Raw genomic sequence first — 17,768 nt, 5'->3', positions numbered from 1 at the left:
TCTTTACAATTTTGTACTAAGCATATGTAAATCCCTATGTATAAGTGTTCAATATATAAAAACATACTTGTTGACGTGGCAAAGAACAATAGATTATAATTCCAATTTCATAAATGGTGGTCAAGACCAAGAGATTATTACTAATTCTAATTTTTTTATTTGATAAATTATATTTGGTTAGTATACATCTATGTGTTGACACACACTCTCATTTGTGTGTTTACAAAGCAATTATGAAGAAAAATATTATACACGAAATGCTTTGAGATTTTTTTTATGTATGATGCATCTATGAGATTAAATATATGATTTTGTGATACAAGTTAGTGTTGGTTTTGTTTAAAATTTGAGTTTTTTCTTGTTTATGGACATTCTAAGAGTAACTTTTGAACTCGTGATGATAGGCAAAGCTGCAAATTTTGGTGACTGGAGGAGTTGGATTCATTGGATCTCATTTGGTATATAGGTTGATGGAAGCTAGAAACAATGAGGTGTCTTCTAAACTGACACTTTTAAAAGATATACTTTTCTACATATAGGACAAAGATCATGTGCTGAAAACATGACTCTTTACATCCTTAACAATTATATTATCATTTTTATCTTGGTTAATGTTGTGGGACACACTTATTTTGGTTTCTAATATCATTTGCATTTTGAAGTAGTCTACCATTCTTCTTGAAATTAAATTTGTATTTCTAGTGTTTACCATATAAGTATGATTTTCTTTATGTTCCTTATTTTTAGAATTAATTTGTGATTTACTAATAACTTTATGGTCAAAAAATCTAATTGGGCAGGTGATTGTCCCTGACAACTTCTTCACTGGATCAAAAGATAATCTTCAAAAATGGATAGGACACCCAAATTTTGAACTCATTTGTCATGGTATGAATTTAACTTTTTTATTTGATTGAAACTCAATTCTCAAACATCCAATTAAAATTTTGAATGCATTTGGTATTTATTTGTTTCATCTCCAAAGTTAGCTTTTTGAATTAGAGTTCAGTAAAAAATGTCAAAGGAATCCTAAATTTAATTAATTAAGCTATTAGATGTGTTTGACCTTAGCCTTTCCCAAGCTTTATACAAGTTCAATGGTTATACTCCTTGACAAGGGTGAAGGAAATATTGTTCCAATTGTACAATTTGAGTTTTTCTCTTAGATTCTTTTTATTTTCTTTCAGACACTTGTAATACATGAATATGGCTCATTCACTATGTATGAATAGTTAATACAAAATGAATACTCTAGATCTAAATCATCTCTTAGATTGAGTATGAATCAACAGCGTAAATTATCTTCGACCTTTAGTGCCTTCTAGCCCTCAACTTGTGGGACCAAAGCTTGTTTGTGTTATACTCCATGTTGTTTCCAAGGTGGTGATGGAAGTGAATATAGGAGCATGCTTCCATGATGGCAAGGGACAAGAGATCCATACCTTGATGGATGAAAATTAAAAAAATAGTGCAAATTAAATTATTCACATCGCAAGTCATTCAATATACTAATTATAAAATCATAGTACATAACATTAGAATTGAACTAGGTTTAACATGAGAATCGACAATCCAGTTAACAAAATTTCAATCATAGTCTTCAATAGTTAACAAGAAGAGAATTTGTGTTGATAAAGGAAAGGAAACCAACATTGATAACTTTGTCCCTAATTTTATTTTTCAAAAATGACCTTAAGTTGCCTCAAGCTTTTATAAAATAAAAAAAATTTGGATTCTCTTTGACAAAATCTCAAATTGTTCCTTTCCATGGTGTGTTTTTGGACCTTAATTGGAATGCATCAAACCAAAGGTACAATTTTTTCTTGTGTTTATGCATAAATAAATTAGTACACTTAAGAGAACTACAACGCAAAAAAGATGAGATCCTTTTCTATTGTTCTACAAACATATTTCCTTGATTATTCCCTATTCGATGGCTTGATCTGTTCCAAGAATCAAATCATCCAAATGGGGGAGTGACAATATTTCAACCCTTCATAGGTTTAGAAAAAAGATGAAAGCATAAGTTAAAAATTGATAATTTGTTTCCTTTAGAAAAATCTGAAGGGATTAGCTTCCTGATCTTGATAAATTTTAATGATATTCAAAAATCAACCAATGTGATATTCTATCTTCATGATATGGATGTTTTGTATATTTTCTTCATTTGTTTCTTGACATTTATAATAATCTTGGATTAGTTGGAGCTGCACATTGGGGCATATCTATTTAAGCATCATTGAGGATGACCCTAGATAAAGACTGAAGTTGAAACTTGATAAGTGATTCTTTTGGACAAATATCAAATGGGTCAACTTGTGGTCTTGATAAACCTTAATCTATTCAGAGATCCATTGCTATGATATTCAATCTTTATGATATGAGATTTTATATATTTTCTTCACAAGTTTCTCCTATGTTTACAATGATCTTATATTAGGTTGGAGCAGCATTTTGGGGAATATCTATATAAGGTAGCTAGTTTCAAGGTAATTACTAAGATTGATCTCATGACCAAGCTCAATGGTAATCCAAAGTCTACAAATCTACCTACACCCATGGTACATACATTAGTGTGTGATCCAGTTTAATGTACATCAATTTGATGGCTCACCATGTATGTCTGTAACTAGTTGAACAAAGATAAAACAAGTTGGAAATCTGAAATATCTTTCAAAATTCTGCATTTGAAACTTTTATTGTAATTTAAAAATTAAAATGCATGTCATTCTACATAAAAGTTGGAAGTCTCAGTATCCTTTATATGATTCTAGACATGCTTAAAGTAAGGAAATATCAATGTTGGTTTTGATTTGAAATTTGTATTGAATTGATTTTCTCTTCCAGCATTTAGTTTGTAATTATACTTTGATACAGATATTAAAGAATGTACAAGGAGTTTTGATGTAATAGGCTTCGGATGCTAGCTGGAAATTTTCCTAGCTTGGGCTGCGGAGCTGGTTCAACTACTATAGATGTAGCTTTTACCAATGTATTTGCAAATATTTCTAGCAAATATAGGCTTATTAAGAATTTTCTCATAGATATTCTAAGTTAAGCTGACACATGACTTGTAATTTGTTACTGCATACTTGTTTCTATCATTCTGAAACAAAATAGTTATGAAAGCAACAATTTAGAAAAAAAAATTATTAGAGGAATATTTTTCAACCATGGCATGCTATACTTATGTCAATAATTCATGTCATAATTTCTTAGTGATTTGCATGCTAGTTATATCTAATTTTTTATCATGGAAATTATATTGTCCATTTAAGTTTATTGAGCATTCAATATATTCCCTCATTGTCTTTCTAAATATTTTGTTGTTAGGTATAGGCATATAGTTAGCTCAAGCTGCATATGTCATGATGGGCTTTCCATTACATTGGTACTATTAACTAATGATGATGTTAGAGGTTAGAATCCCTTGCTCACATGCAACTCAAATGATATTCTACTGTTGATAATGCTTTATATTTCATAGATGTGACTAAGACCTTGTTGGTAGAGGTGGATCAAATATACCATTTAGCTTGTCTAGCATCTCCTATATTTTATAGTCATTTTGTGTTGGAAAGTATCAGAATGGTTGTCGGTGACTTAGGATAATGCCAATAATTTTATATCTTCCTAGATGGTATATGTGACTATAGCATTCCTTGCAAAAAAATTTAACGAATCAAGTAATATGAGTTCCATTTTCATGAGACATGAATAGATATTAGAAAGTATATCTCAAAATGGCCTCGAAAAATTGGAGCATTAAATTATCGTCAGAAGTCCAACTTAGTTTCTAACTTTCTATCCTTAAAACATCTACTGCTATAAATACATGATGGGAGGAACTCAACCTCCTTGGTTAAATAAGCTATGAAGGATTTCATGCATAATATCCTTTTTTGACATGAAACTCCTATGATTCCATCCATAGTACTTAGGTCAAGGATATTTAAACCTGGGATTTCTTCCTGGCACTATCCTATTTATGGTGGTCAAGCCAGCCAACTAACCATATTGGATGTGTAACTTATTACCAAAAGAAAAGGAATTATTTATCCTCGGCAAAGGTATAGCATAAGTTATATTCTCTACATGATCTGCACTAAATACAAGAGAGGAAGGATTCAAAATCCAAGCTATTATTAAACTGACACTCTCTCTTTCCTAGTACACCATGGACATTTCCCTTCCACCACATTGTCCTTCTTATTACTAGCTTTATTATATCAAAATGGAAGCTTTAAATGAAAGCCATACATACCCTTAGGATTTAGCAGCAAAAGATTGAGATATTGCAACAAAAATAACCATGAGCCTGATACATAACTATATTTTTTTTCTCAAAATCCTTATCTAGACCAATTATAGCTCTAAATGAAAGCTCGATTGGCAAAAACCAAGCTAATAAATTTTTAAAAATTGCCCTTTTCCTAAGTATAATATAGATATAAACCTTAGTGCAACAAATCTATGAAGCGCAAAAGAAAGAATTGAAATCTTGAGTGTTTAATTAATAGATGTTCCCATATAAGAAAATTCAATCTCTTGATGAATTAATAGACACCCATTTCCATTGATCCTTTATTCCTCCATGCAAAGACTAATAATTTATGATTTCTTTGGTACATTTAGCCACTACAAAAGTCTTCAGCCATGAGGGGAAGGCCTTCACATAGAGTAACTTGAAATTAAAATACCCCATTAGAAAATTCAAACCAAATTTTGAAAATCATTTCTACAAAGAACAAGTTTGGAGAATAGGAATGTAAACCTTGGGTTCCCATCCTAGAAGTGTTTTAGCCTTTGTTATGTCAGGTTTCCTCTTTCTAGGATCATCTGGAGTGTTGAAAGAAAATTTCTCAACTTTCCATTTTCAGCATTAAACTGCATTCATTCTTTCAAGATTTTACTAAGTGTCACAAGATCAGGGAATTTTATAGCATCATCTTATAAAAGTCTAGTTTCCAATAAAATTCCTCCAACTACCAGCTAATAGAAGCTACAAATACCATGTTTGAAACATAGAAAAAATTGTGAGTCTGAGTTCCAGGAGCTTGAACTATCAATTCTTCACCTCTGCAAGTAAAAATAAAATTTGAAGGCATAAGAATGGACAATTTAAAAAAGAAATCAATTACCCAATAACAAAAACATAACAAGTCAAAGAATCGAATAAAAATATCTCAAGCTTGGACAGACAAAAAAGTCATTATCCTTTACACAGGAACAAAATATCTCAATGAGTGACAGGTGACATCAAAAGCTTATTACCATGCAATCCATATCAAATCTATTCCTATTTATCACTCCTTGAGAAGGGATAGACTCCACAAATGATCATTTCAACAACCAAGCATTAGGTATGAGAATAGAGAAAAAAGGAATTGGTTGTTTGGCAGCCCATCAAGCATAATTATGATAATGGTCACATGTCTACATAGATAAGCATTAAGTAACATGTTGGGCACTCTAACAGTTTTTGAATTAGCAAGGTTGCATTCAAGCGGGAAACTAGTTGGGGAGAACCTAGCAGGAGGTACAGACCCTGGAGGAACTATGGGGGGACCTGAGAAGATTGTTGGGTTGAGTTTCATAGTTGTTGGGGATGATGGTAAGTCTGGACATGTTTCAGACACATTTTGTGGGGTTCATGACCCGCCCTTGGATTCTGCCTTTGCTTCTCGTGTGTCGGGTCAGGACAAAGAGGAAAAGAAAGATAATGTGAAATCTAATAAAGTTAATTCCTCTATTGGAGAGAAGGTAGGGTCTTCAGAACATAAGACCTGGTCATCACTTTTCGGCAGGAAACCAACTGGCAAATCTTCTTTCCCACTAGTGACTTCTAAGACTAGTTGGGAGAAAGGTGAGTTCCAAGTTTTTATCCCTGACCCCTTAGTGGATTTCTCTATTTCCTCCATGGATTTCACACTGGTGGGCAAATTTTTGGGGGCAAGACTAGATCTAGATTCTCTAAGGAAAATGGTTAAGAGGAAATGGGTTATACGTAGGGAGGTGGACATAGCTCCCATGCTGAATGGTTTCTTTCTATTTATTTTTAACTGTAAGGAAGATATGAATCTGGTTCTCTGTGGAGGTCCCTGGTCTTACAATCAAAAAATGGGAGCCTAATATGGTTTTATCAAATTCCTTTTTCCTAACTACCCTGATTTGGGCCAGACTTCTTGGACTCCCTCTTGAATTCTGGCATGAAGACATTTTTAAGTGTATCGCTAGTTCTTTCGATGAACTGGTGGCTCTAGATAAGCTACTACGACCAGATCCAAACTCCAGAGTGCTAGACTGTATGTGAATGTGGTGGATCTAAATCATCTCCCAGAAAAGGTGGATTTAATTTCCAAGCTTGGTAAGAAAACCCATGAAATCATTTTTGAAGATCTTCCTAATGCTTGTTATGCTTGTAAGAAACAGGGTCATTTGGTTAAAAATTGCCCCTCCAAGAGTAAAAACCACTTGAGTAGTGAGAAGGAAGTGAAAAAGACTAAGGTTCAGCAAAAGAAGGTTTGGAAACCTAAACATGTTCATCTCAAAGAGAAGAAAGAGAATGAGAACTCAAAAGCTCCACCAGCAGTTGTGGATAATGTCTCTGAGCTTCTTCTCAAGGATGGGGCTAGGCTCCTGTCTAAGACGGAGAATATGAACTCTGAAAAAGAAGTGAATGGCTTACAACTAGATCCCATCTTGCCTGAATAAGGTATAGATGACCTGCTAGATTTATCAAAGAAAATTGTTCTTTATCAAAAGATGGAGGATAAATGGGGTGATCTTGATGAGATGATTAAGCTTGAGGAAGGAGAATTCTTGGCTGAATCTAGAGCTCATAGTGAGGAAGATGAAACTCAACCCAAGGAGATGCAAGTTTTTGACCCTTTATGTTCCCAGGATACCCTTATTAAGGACCCTCCTGTCCTAGAAGTTGTCAAAGAAGATGGAGTAATCTCAAAGCCTAAACCAAATTCAAGGAAAAGGACTGAAAAAAAGAATAACATAAATGGGGTCGAGACTCGAAGCAATAAATTATATTTTCATACTAAAGTGAATCCCAAAGCTTCAACCCCGGTAAAACTTGGAAAAAAAATAGACCAGCAGTCCAAGGTGAAACTAGATGTTGGGTCTTCGGATGGATGTGGAAGGAAATCTTCTAAGAAAACCAGGGAGTTAGAAAGCTTGCAGAATATTGTTGATGGTTGTCAAGAAACTATTCTGGATTATACCCCTAAAATATGGAAATAAAAATTATTACCTGGAATATTAGGGGGTTGAACAGTTACCATAAACTAGATGTTGTTAGGAATTTTGTTAGAGAACAAAAACCTGATTTTCTTCTGCTACAGGAAACTAAGATGAACAAAGAGAAAGCAAAGCAGATAAAAGCTTTTAAAAATTACTCTATAAATCCTAGTATTTTAGAAGGTGCTTCAGGGGGAACCCTGATGCTATGGGAAAAAAATTGCTTTGCTGGGACTATTTTGAGTGCTAGTAAATACTTTATGATTGCTAAAATTACTAGTGCTGATCAAAAAGAGGACTGGTACATTGTGAATATATATGCGCCCAACATGAAAAGCCAAAGGAAGAAGGTTTGGGACTTTATATCCAATTTTAAAAGTATGGATTACTCTGGATGGTGGATAATCATGGGAGACTTCAATGTCCCTCTTTATGACCATGAAAAAATGGGAGGTAATGCTACCCAGCTTGAAGGAAGAATGGACCTAAGGGAGTTTATAAACAAAGAGGGCTTAATGGATATGAATCTTCATGGCATTCAATTTACTTGGAGTAATAAGAGAGTTGGCAATGATTGTATTCAGGAAAGGCTTGACCGTGCTCTTATCTCTCCTGATTGGACAAAAGATTTCATCTGCAAGTTGGAAGCCCACCAAAAAATTGGTTTTGATCATTTCCCTCTTATTTTCACAGCTAATAAGCTTCGTCCTAAGATGAATTTTCCTTTTAGATTTGAGAAGATGTGGATGCAGCACCCCCAGTTTGAAAGAAAAATGGAAGAATGGTGGAACATCAAAATTGATGGTACTGCTCTCTTCAGAGTGACTTCTAAACTTAAAAATGTCAAAAAGAAAGTCAAAATTTGGAACAAAAACTACTTTGGGAACATTTTTGAGGATAAATCTGTATTGAAAGAGGATATCCAAAAAATCCAGGATAAAATTCAGAAGGAGGGATATACCCAAGACCTTCTTTTAGAAGAAAATGAAAAGCTGACTCAATACCATGACATCATTACTAAAGAAGAGATCTACTGGAGGCAAAGATCAAGATTGATATGGCTGACTAAAGGAGATAAAAATACCAAATTTTTCCTTCTATCCACTTTGAAGCATAGAGCCAAATCTCAAATTTGACATCTTATGAATGGAGATTTGAAGATTGAGGAGGATAAGGACATCATGGATGATATGGTGACTTTTTTCTCTGGTCTAATGATAGCTGACCCCAACATCAATATGGAATACCAGGATAAGCTCCTCAGAGTGATCCTCACTCTGGTTTCAAAGGATCAAAACAAATTGTTAAGCTCAATTCCTAAGAATGATGAAATTTTCAAAGTTGTTTGTTCTCTAGGAGGAGATAAAGCTCCTGGTCCTGATGGCTTTTCCATGTTTTTCTTTCAAAAACTTTGGAAACTTGTTGGAAAAGATGTTTGTGATGTGGTGAAGGAATTCTTTGGGGCAAAACAAATGCTGAAGGAAGTCAATTCCACCTTTCTGTGTTTGATTCCTAAGAAAATTGGAGCTAATTCACCTGATCAGTTTAGGCTGATCAGTCTTAGTAATTCTTTCTATAAAATTATCTCCAAAGTTCTTACTTCTAGATTGCTTCTGGTGACCCCTTTGATCATTGCTGACCAACAAAATGGCTTCACTCCAAGTAGACAAATCCTCAACTCTTTTATTTCTAAAAATGAGAATATTCATTCCTTATCTTGTTCTAACAATCAAGGATTTGTAATGAAAGTGGACGTTGCTAAGGCTTATGACAGAGTTTATTGCTCTTTTCTCTCAACCATTTTGATTGCCTTTGGCTTTGACAACAAGGTTGTTGGACTAATTCATCATTTGATCTCTACTTCTTCTATTGTTGTCCTAGTTAATGGTAGCTCTTCTCATTTTTTTAATCCCTCTCGGGGATTGAGATAAGGGGACCCTTTATCCCCCATCCTCTTTGTTATTATGGCTGATTGTTTGGGGAGGTACATTTGGGATCTGGTGCATAAAGGAGTTATTAAGGGATTGCAACCCTCTTCCCATCCTCTTATATGTTCTCATGGCCAATTTGTTGATGATACCATCTTTATGGGGAAATCTGAAGTCAGGGAAGCCAAAAATTTGAAGCAAGCAATAAATCTTTATTCTTCTGCCTCAGGCCAACTGGTTAACTGGAATAAAAGTGTTGTGTTTTTTTCTCAATACCCCTATTCTTAGACAACATAAAATTGCCAAAATCCTTGGATGTTCTATAGGTTCTTTCCCTTCTTCCTATCTAGGTTTTCCTTTAGGCTTGAAGGCTCTAGATTCCTTTTGGGAAGACCTTATTAACAAATTCAGCAAGAATATGGTTGGTTGGAAAGGGAACCTTTTAAGCCAAGCTGGTAAATTAATTCTTCTTAAAGCTTCTCTCCAAAGTATACCAACTTATGCTTTAAGTCTTTTTAAAATCCCCACTAAATTTGCTGAGGCTATTGACAAAATTCAAAGGAATTTTTTATGGACTGGTTCAGAGGAAAAAAAGAGAATGCCTTTAATTGCTTGGGACCAAGTTTGTAAACCGGTCAGGCAATCAAAAGCATGAATAAATCTCTTCTAGCTAAACAAGGATGGCATGTTTTCCATGAAAACAAAGAGTAGAGTACCATTTGGAAACACAAGTACCTTCTTAATTATGTTTCTCTTTCTGATTTCTTCTCTTCTTCTAATGTTATTCGTCCTTCCTCCATATGGGGAGCTGTGTAGGGAACAAAGAAAATTCTTGGAGAAGGGTGCTCTTGGAAAATTGGTAATGGGATTAGGGTGAGATTTTGGGAAGATGTCTAGCTTAAGGATCACCCCCTGATTGAAGATGTTCAAGATATGACACAAGTTGACCTATGCAAGCAGAGATATGGCACTCTTGTTAGTAATTACTGGCAGAACGACTCTTGGGTGAACTTGAAGGACATTGATCAAAGCTTCAATCGCATCCAATTATCTCTCAATGTTGTTTCTCTCCACCCTTCTTTTGAGGATGAGATTATTTGGTATACTGATCCTAGTGGGAAATTCAAAGTTTCTTCATTCTTTGTTTCTAAGGATAAGGAAAATCTTCCCTTTTGATCTGAGGCTTGGACTAAGGGTCTCATTCCTAAAATTAACATCTTCTTTTGGGTCTTGCTTTAAAATAAAATTCTGACCCTTGATAACTTGCAGAAAAGAGGTATAAATTTGGTGAATAGGTGTATTTTATGCAAGAATGGATTTGAAGATAGAGACCACCTATTTCTGAACTGCTCTTATACCCAGCAAGTCTGGACTAAGATCCTAATGTATTGGAACTTGACCTGGGTTCATCAAAACAATGTGGAATCTTCTTTTAAAAGCTAGAAATGCCCTTCTAAGAATTTTGATGTTCAATTCCTATGGAAAATTACTCTTCCTCATCTCTGGTGGGGTATTTGGAAAGAAAGAAATAATAGAATTTTTAGAAATAGAGAGCTTCCAGGATGGGTGCTTGGTCAGAATATTATTAGAGCTTTTAAGGAGAATTTTAGATCTCTGAAGAACCCTGATCAAACCTTTCCTATTGATAATCCAATGCTTTCTAAAAATACTAAACTTCAAAGTGATAACCCAAGATTGATCATCTCTTGGAGTTCCCCCCCTAATGGTTGGATAAAAGGAAACTTTGATGGTGCTGCTAAGGGCAACCCAGGAAGTGCGGGTTGTGGAGGTTTGTTGAGAGATCATATGGGAAATGTTAAAGATGCTATAGCAATCCCTATAGGCCAAACTAATAGTCACATTGCTGAAGCAATGGCTGCCCTTTATACTATGAAAATTGTCGTAGATTTGGGGTGTCTGAATTTATGGTTGGAAGGTGACTCTTTAAATATTGTTAATATCCTAAATAATAAAAGTTCTATCTCATGGTCGATAGAGGCCACAATCAAGGAGATCAAATACCTTATTCAAAAATTTGAAAAAGTTGTCATATCCCATACCTTTCAAGAGGCCAACGGTGTTGCTGATTGGATAGCCAACTATGCTGTCCTAATGGGGCAAATGGTGAGGTGGACCAATGAATTAACTAACCAAGTTGATCTCAAAGAAATTATTCATTATGAATCCATCCATGCACAAGTGGGAAATATTTGTAAAGATTAGAAAGTTAATGATTTCGTGGAGTGATCATATTATTGCCAGATTTTCTTCCCCCAAGGAAATACACTCAAATGAATGCAATGTGGTTTTTGCACGTATCTCTAAAAAAGGGAGTCTCTTTTGATGGGACAAAAAATAGTTTTCATTTTAACCCTTTCATTCTTTGCATCTGGTTACTCTGGTTTGAGTGCGTTCTCTATTCTCTATAGATGGGGGGAAAACCGCACAAGCAGGAACCAAAAAATTGTGATGCCTAGAACGCTTGTGAGGATGTATGGAAAATTCTACAAAAAGGAAATGTGACTTGTTATCTGGAGTGACTCAATGGTTTTAAACCACACATCACTACGGCTTTCTTTAAGAATTGGTCCAATGACAAAGTCACTCTCCATGGTGTTACTATGAAACTTATGGAGGATTTTATTGCAGAGATCATGGGGCTCCCCACGGCAGGCATAAAATTCACCAAGCAAACCAGTATTTCAAATGCAGCCTACAAATTTTTTTTGAAAATAGGAGATGAGGAGAAGCAATTGGAAAAGAGTGGTGATTTCTTCGATGTGCATCAGATAAAGGAGATCTGGAGGGATGTTCTTTGTTGTATCCGTGAGTATTTCATACTTGATGGAAGAAGTAAAAGAGTTCATAAATGCCACTTTATTTTTTTAAATCACTTTAGACATAAAGAGAGAATATCTTTCCCCTTCTTTTTTGCAGTTTTCTTTACTTCATAGTTTAGAAGCCCATAAGAAGGAGTCCAGACCTATTTTACATGAAGGGTTGATTCTTCTTATTGAGGGGTATTGTAAAAATAAACACATTGCCTCTACTCCCTCTAAGGACAAGAAGAAGGACTCCATTAAGAGTAAGAAGGGTGAATCTGTTAAAGGTAAAGATAAAGCCCTAAATTTGAAACCCTTAGCTTCTCAAAAATATGAGGATGAGGAATCTGAGACCGAGAAATCGAAAAGCCGTGAGAATATTAACCCTGAGGATGAGGATGATACTAACGCCAGGGATTTAAGCTCCAATTTGGATAGGTACCAGGAGACTGAAGGTAATAATGAAAAAGGGAAAGAGGAAGCCAATAGTGAAGGTAATTCTGAACAGAGTAAATCTATTAATGAGGGTAACCAGGCTATATCTAGTGGGGGTGATAAAGCGGAAGATAACACTGTTGGGAACCCTGTTGAGAAGAGTAAGGAGGACCATACGGCTAAGACTGCTTCTCCTATCAAGGGGATAGAGGAAGAAAAAAGGAAGGACTCTGCTCACATAAAGGACTCTGTCGGGGCTCGAAAGGAGGATCAAACAGAAATGGAGGATAATAATGACAATGTTCGCTCCCCCTCACACAAGACTGCTGAAGATGATAGTGATTCAATGCAGAGGGATACCATGCTCACCTTCCTACATTCTACAAAGGTTAAAGCCAACACCATGCTCAAAGTAGATTCCTGGATCTATAATGAAATGATGGGTTTGAAGAAAAAGGTGGAAATTCTGCAACAAAACTAGGATACTATCAATGCCAAACTTAGCCAACTAGAAGGGCAGATGGGAGACATCCCTAACAAACTTAACAACTATGAGTAGAACCTCACAATGTTAATCAAGGAGAGTGGCACTAAGATGGAGCAGGTCACCTTGAGTATATGTGCGGCCACTGCAAGCCTGGGCAAAAGGGCTAATGAAGAGATCATGTTGGTTGAGGGTCCGAGCAAAAGAACAAGGCAGAGCTCGAGGAAGAGTGCAATGAAAGTTGATGTTGCTTCGGTTGTTGATACCATTCAAGAGACTGTAGCAATTGGTAAGGAAGCTGCTAAAATGATCTTAGAGCTACAATAGTGGCTCTGGGTCAAGTTCTCTAGTTTTGTTCCTGTCTGGTGTTGGTTACTGGTTGGGGTCTCTAGTCCTAGTTTTTGGTTTTTCTCGTTTAGATTGTTAGTCGTTCCAAGTCCCTGTAAAACCTGGGTTAGTTTGTTTTTGGACTTTTCTAGTGGTTTTAGGTCCCTGTAAAACCTGATTGTGATGTTGTTCTACAGTTTGTTGTAGGTTTCTTTTTCGTGTTGGGTTGTAATGCTTTATCTTTCTGCTTTTTGTTAAAGGGTTTCAGGGTCCCTTCAAAACCTAGTTTTACCATAATCTAAAACATTTTTTTATAAAATTGAGATAAACTAAGGCAATCCAACATGTTTTTGAACCTTCAACTTTTGAATTATATATATCAATAGACAACTTTTTCCAAAGAAGTCACCATTCACAATATTGGGAGAATTCAACCAGTTTATGAGAAGTTAGTGTAGAAAATATCAAACAGCTTGCCCCAAAATAAATTTGAACTAAAATAACAAATATCTCAATGCTTGGGCAATGAAATTGCTAACAACATGTCCATCACCAATGTTCATGTGTGGACCATATGTATTGAATATTTGAGCAATGCAGATCTCTAAATCACAAACAAGAAAGTATATATTTTCAAATGCATAGAAATATATGGTCTTAAGTTGCATTAGCAACATAACCCAAAAGAATTTTTAAAATGTAGAATGTGAAAGTGATAGCATTGAAGTAGACCTAAACCATGCTGCCTATGATAGTGAAACATCAAAGTTTCTGCAACACGCTTTCCTTCATCATAACAACTTCTTACTCATGTCCAAATCAAAAAATATTTAGCAAAAACTAAGAGAACTTGATGGACTGTCTTGAATCCAACAGTGCAAGTAGTGCTTACCGATTGGGTTGACATTGCCCCAATATTCCTTCTTTTGTGGATGATCAATAGGATCACCATAGACTTTAGAGGTTGAGGTCAACTAAATTCTATAGATAAGAATCTTCTTAGCTTTTAACAATCAGACAGTGTTAAGGATCTGCATATACAACTTGTAAAATGAAATTCTGGGAAAGGTCACTATCAGGGTATATAATAACTAACCTTGCTCCAACTCACTTAGCAAGACCCATCTTATTCAATGTGCCAATTACATTAGTCTTCATTGTTTGTGATCATGCAATTCCAATGTGTACATTGCAAGCTCATCGGATATACATAATTGAGGATCAATCTTTTTACATTCTTGATAATGCAAATTAATTGGTCACGGTCTAAAGGACTAAAACTAAGTTTTGGGAGCCATACACTAGAGTCTTACAAGAATCAATCAACACAATGTAGTAGCCAAGCATGGGGTAGAAGACTTATACTTTGACTAAAAATATCACAAAGAAAGAAAAGCCCTTTTTCTAACCAAACCCATTGGGCCATAATTGTCATGGAAAAATGAATATATGTAATCTCCAAAAACTACTTGTGTCCCAACTATCCAAAGTAGTTGTAGGAAGTAATTGATGATAAGGTCAACTAAGAAATTGTCAAAGATAGCTATACCTAATACCAACTTTGAGTTTTCCATAGCTTGAAGATTCCTCCAAATTGTGAATAGAAATGCCTATAGAAAGGGTCCATCCAGGATAGTTCAAGAGGGTCCATCCTTGAAATGCCTCTTCCATTGCATGCATTTAAGTTTCTATTAGCATGCTAATAAATATAGTGATATAATAAAGTTCTAAAGACCTTTATTAAATGTTTGAAAAGGTTCTAAGAGCTCTATTTAGTTAGCATTCATTTTGTTTCCTAGAATTTATTTTATTCAAATTGCTATAGAATGTGGGGAAAGTCAACTGTGAAGTTTACCAAGCAGAAAGGTGCTACACAATGACATTGAACCAGTTTCACGTTCTTTCTCAATCAAACTCAGAGATTTTTTTGGAGTATATGTAAAAATAGATTAACAATTAGATTTTGATATCAAAATTGCGAGATCCATTACTAGTTTATCCTATAAGAAATTGCATACTACAAATAAAAGGATTTTGTTAAGCCTAATTGAGTCTTTATGTCATTACAATTACATGTTCTTTTGGGCCTCAATATCTTTATAGGAGTAGTTACTGCCTAAAAGAAATATTTCATTTAAACTTTCAAATAACCATACCATCATTCCTTGCCCATTCCTTTTGGTTTTTAGTGATTCTCATTAACATTAATTTTATTCTTATTGGATACAATTGATCAATTGTGTGTTGTCTTTGATGTTACACAAATGTCATATCAATTATCAGACAGAGTCTACTGAGCTTAGATGGTCAACAAAGCAATTTACAGAGTCTACCAAACATTCCTGGTAGTTACACTATAAAGACAGTTTCTACCAAGCTCACTCGGGTTCTGAAGGATTCTATGATAGAAGTCAGTCTCTACTGAGCTTACAAGGTTAGCGAAGGAAAGTTAGTGTTTACAGAGTTCACTTGGTCTCCAAAGGATTTTACAGAGTTCGCAGTGTTCACCGAGCTTCAGTTGGTTAACACTAGAAATCATTTCTAGAGCAGTGTTTATCGAGCAAGGTTAGCTAATGAAAGATTTCATTAGTTTTGGAAATAAAGTTTAATTGTTGCATGTAATGTTTGTAGCCGGCTAATGTATTGTTTACTGGTAAATGTAACTTGTAAATGAGCTGACTTGACAATTTGTAATGTATAAATAAAAGGTCAAGTTGTGAATCCTAAAGTATGAATAGATGTATGAATGAGTGAGTATGCAAGTGAGTTGATTATGTGAAGAGGAAGCATGAGCAAATTTTGAAGAAGAATCATATATCCTTGAGAAGCAAAAAAGGCATATTTGATCAATAAGGATCTAGTGAAGTAGAACAAAGATCTGTATTAGCAAAAATTAGTTGCATCTCATTCAGGTCACTCATTGTTACTTTCTCACAATTGTAGCAGTGAATTTTAAATCTATTAACAAAGTTGGTTTAGCAGCCATTTTTCTAAATCCTCTAACAAGGTGGACAGTTCTACTTAATTTTTCTAAAGTCTTCTAGCAAGGCCACTCCTAGCAGGGTGATTAAATCCTCTAACAAGGTCACACCTAATAGTGTGTTTTGTAACCTTTAACAGGGTTGGCTCCTAACAGGGCTCACTTTCGAAGAGTGAAAATTGGTAGCTAGTTACTTGGTGGTTTTTCCCATATTGGGTTTCCACGTGAAATTTGGTGTCTCTTGTGTTCATGTTATTTCTTTTTGCATGCATTTTAATAATTATGAATGCTTAAAGATCAGTAATAATTTAATACACAGTTCATCTACCGAGTTACAGCATTTTTCTGTGTGGCTACTGAGTGATAGTAGTAACTAGTTATTTAAGACATCTAAGGGATCTATGGATTTTTTTTTGTGGTAACTAATTCACCCCCCCTCTCAGTTACTCCATCTATATTTCCAACAGTTCTCTCTATTTCTTGTTGGCCTATTTGGCATATAGCAGTACTCTCCTAGTTTTTAATTCTAAATGGACAATTTTATGTTTGCCACATTAGCTTAGAATGAAATTCATATTTGTGCCACATTTGTACAATACACATAATCTGCATATGGTGGACACCTTTTGTTATCCATCTAATTTTTTTGTAAGTACAAGAATGGGGTACATGTGCATATCAGTTGCCAAAGATCACCAACCTTCATTTTTTTCGATAAACTATTCCCTTCATAACATGTGCATATCAGTTGCCAAAGATCACCAAACCTTCATTTTTTTTGGTAAACTATTCCCTTCTTAACCACTATTTTGTGGTATTGACATCTTCAAATATGCCAAGGTGTTGCACTTTGCTTTTCCTTTTATCTATGCCAAATTCACATAAGGATGCAAAATATTAGATAATATTGTATGTTAAGATGTCACTTGGGGATCTGGACATGGTTCTCTCTCATGAAATCTCCATTGATTTAAAGATAGATCTATTTTTTTAGGAGGGATTATTAACTATTACAAACCTATTACCAAAGAACCTACTCTAATGATCACTTCAGATCAACTCACTAAACGTTAAGGGCTATCCTTACACAATTAGAATCTGTAGCTTATTTATTGTTCCATACATCACATTATTATTCCATGGGCACATGATAGTTATCCTTAATGCTTTTGATTTTCCTTACCAAAAGAGTAAAAATGAATAACAAGGTTTTTACCAAGTAGCATTATTTCATTTCTCATTCTGCACTATAGTTTTTCCATTGCCAATGCATTTTCACACGTCCAACATAGATGGTCCATTAAGCAGATTTAAATATCACTTGTATTTAGATATCCTAAAAGTTGTATAGGTTATTATTGTTAGAGTAAATAATTAATTAATTATTAATTATTTATTCTATTTACTTAATCTTAGTTAGGTTAATGCATTTATTTAATATTTAGTATTTAATGCATGTAATGATGAGTTGTTGACAACACGAGAATTTGTTCCCTTCTAGCATGTTCCACCTTTTTGTGGATGTTTGGTTGTCAACCTTA

At 34.8% G+C, this 17,768-nt stretch overlaps 1 pseudogene; it reads right to left on the bottom strand.

The window, feature by feature from the left end:
* Positions 1-4,631: 4,631 nt before the first annotated feature.
* LOC149578507 (UDP-glucuronic acid decarboxylase 5-like) lies at positions 4,632-14,405 on the bottom strand (annotated as a pseudogene).
* Positions 14,406-17,768: the final 3,363 nt, after the last annotated feature.

Source organism: Cupressus sempervirens, chromosome 1 (assembly GCF_028749045.1).
Source record: "Cupressus sempervirens isolate cs-2001-9-10 chromosome 1, ASM2874904v1, whole genome shotgun sequence".
NCBI classification, from domain to species: Eukaryota; Viridiplantae; Streptophyta; class Pinopsida; order Cupressales; family Cupressaceae; genus Cupressus; species Cupressus sempervirens.
The sequence above is the reverse complement of the archived record's forward strand: the minus strand, read 5'-3'. Positions and strand labels throughout refer to the sequence as shown.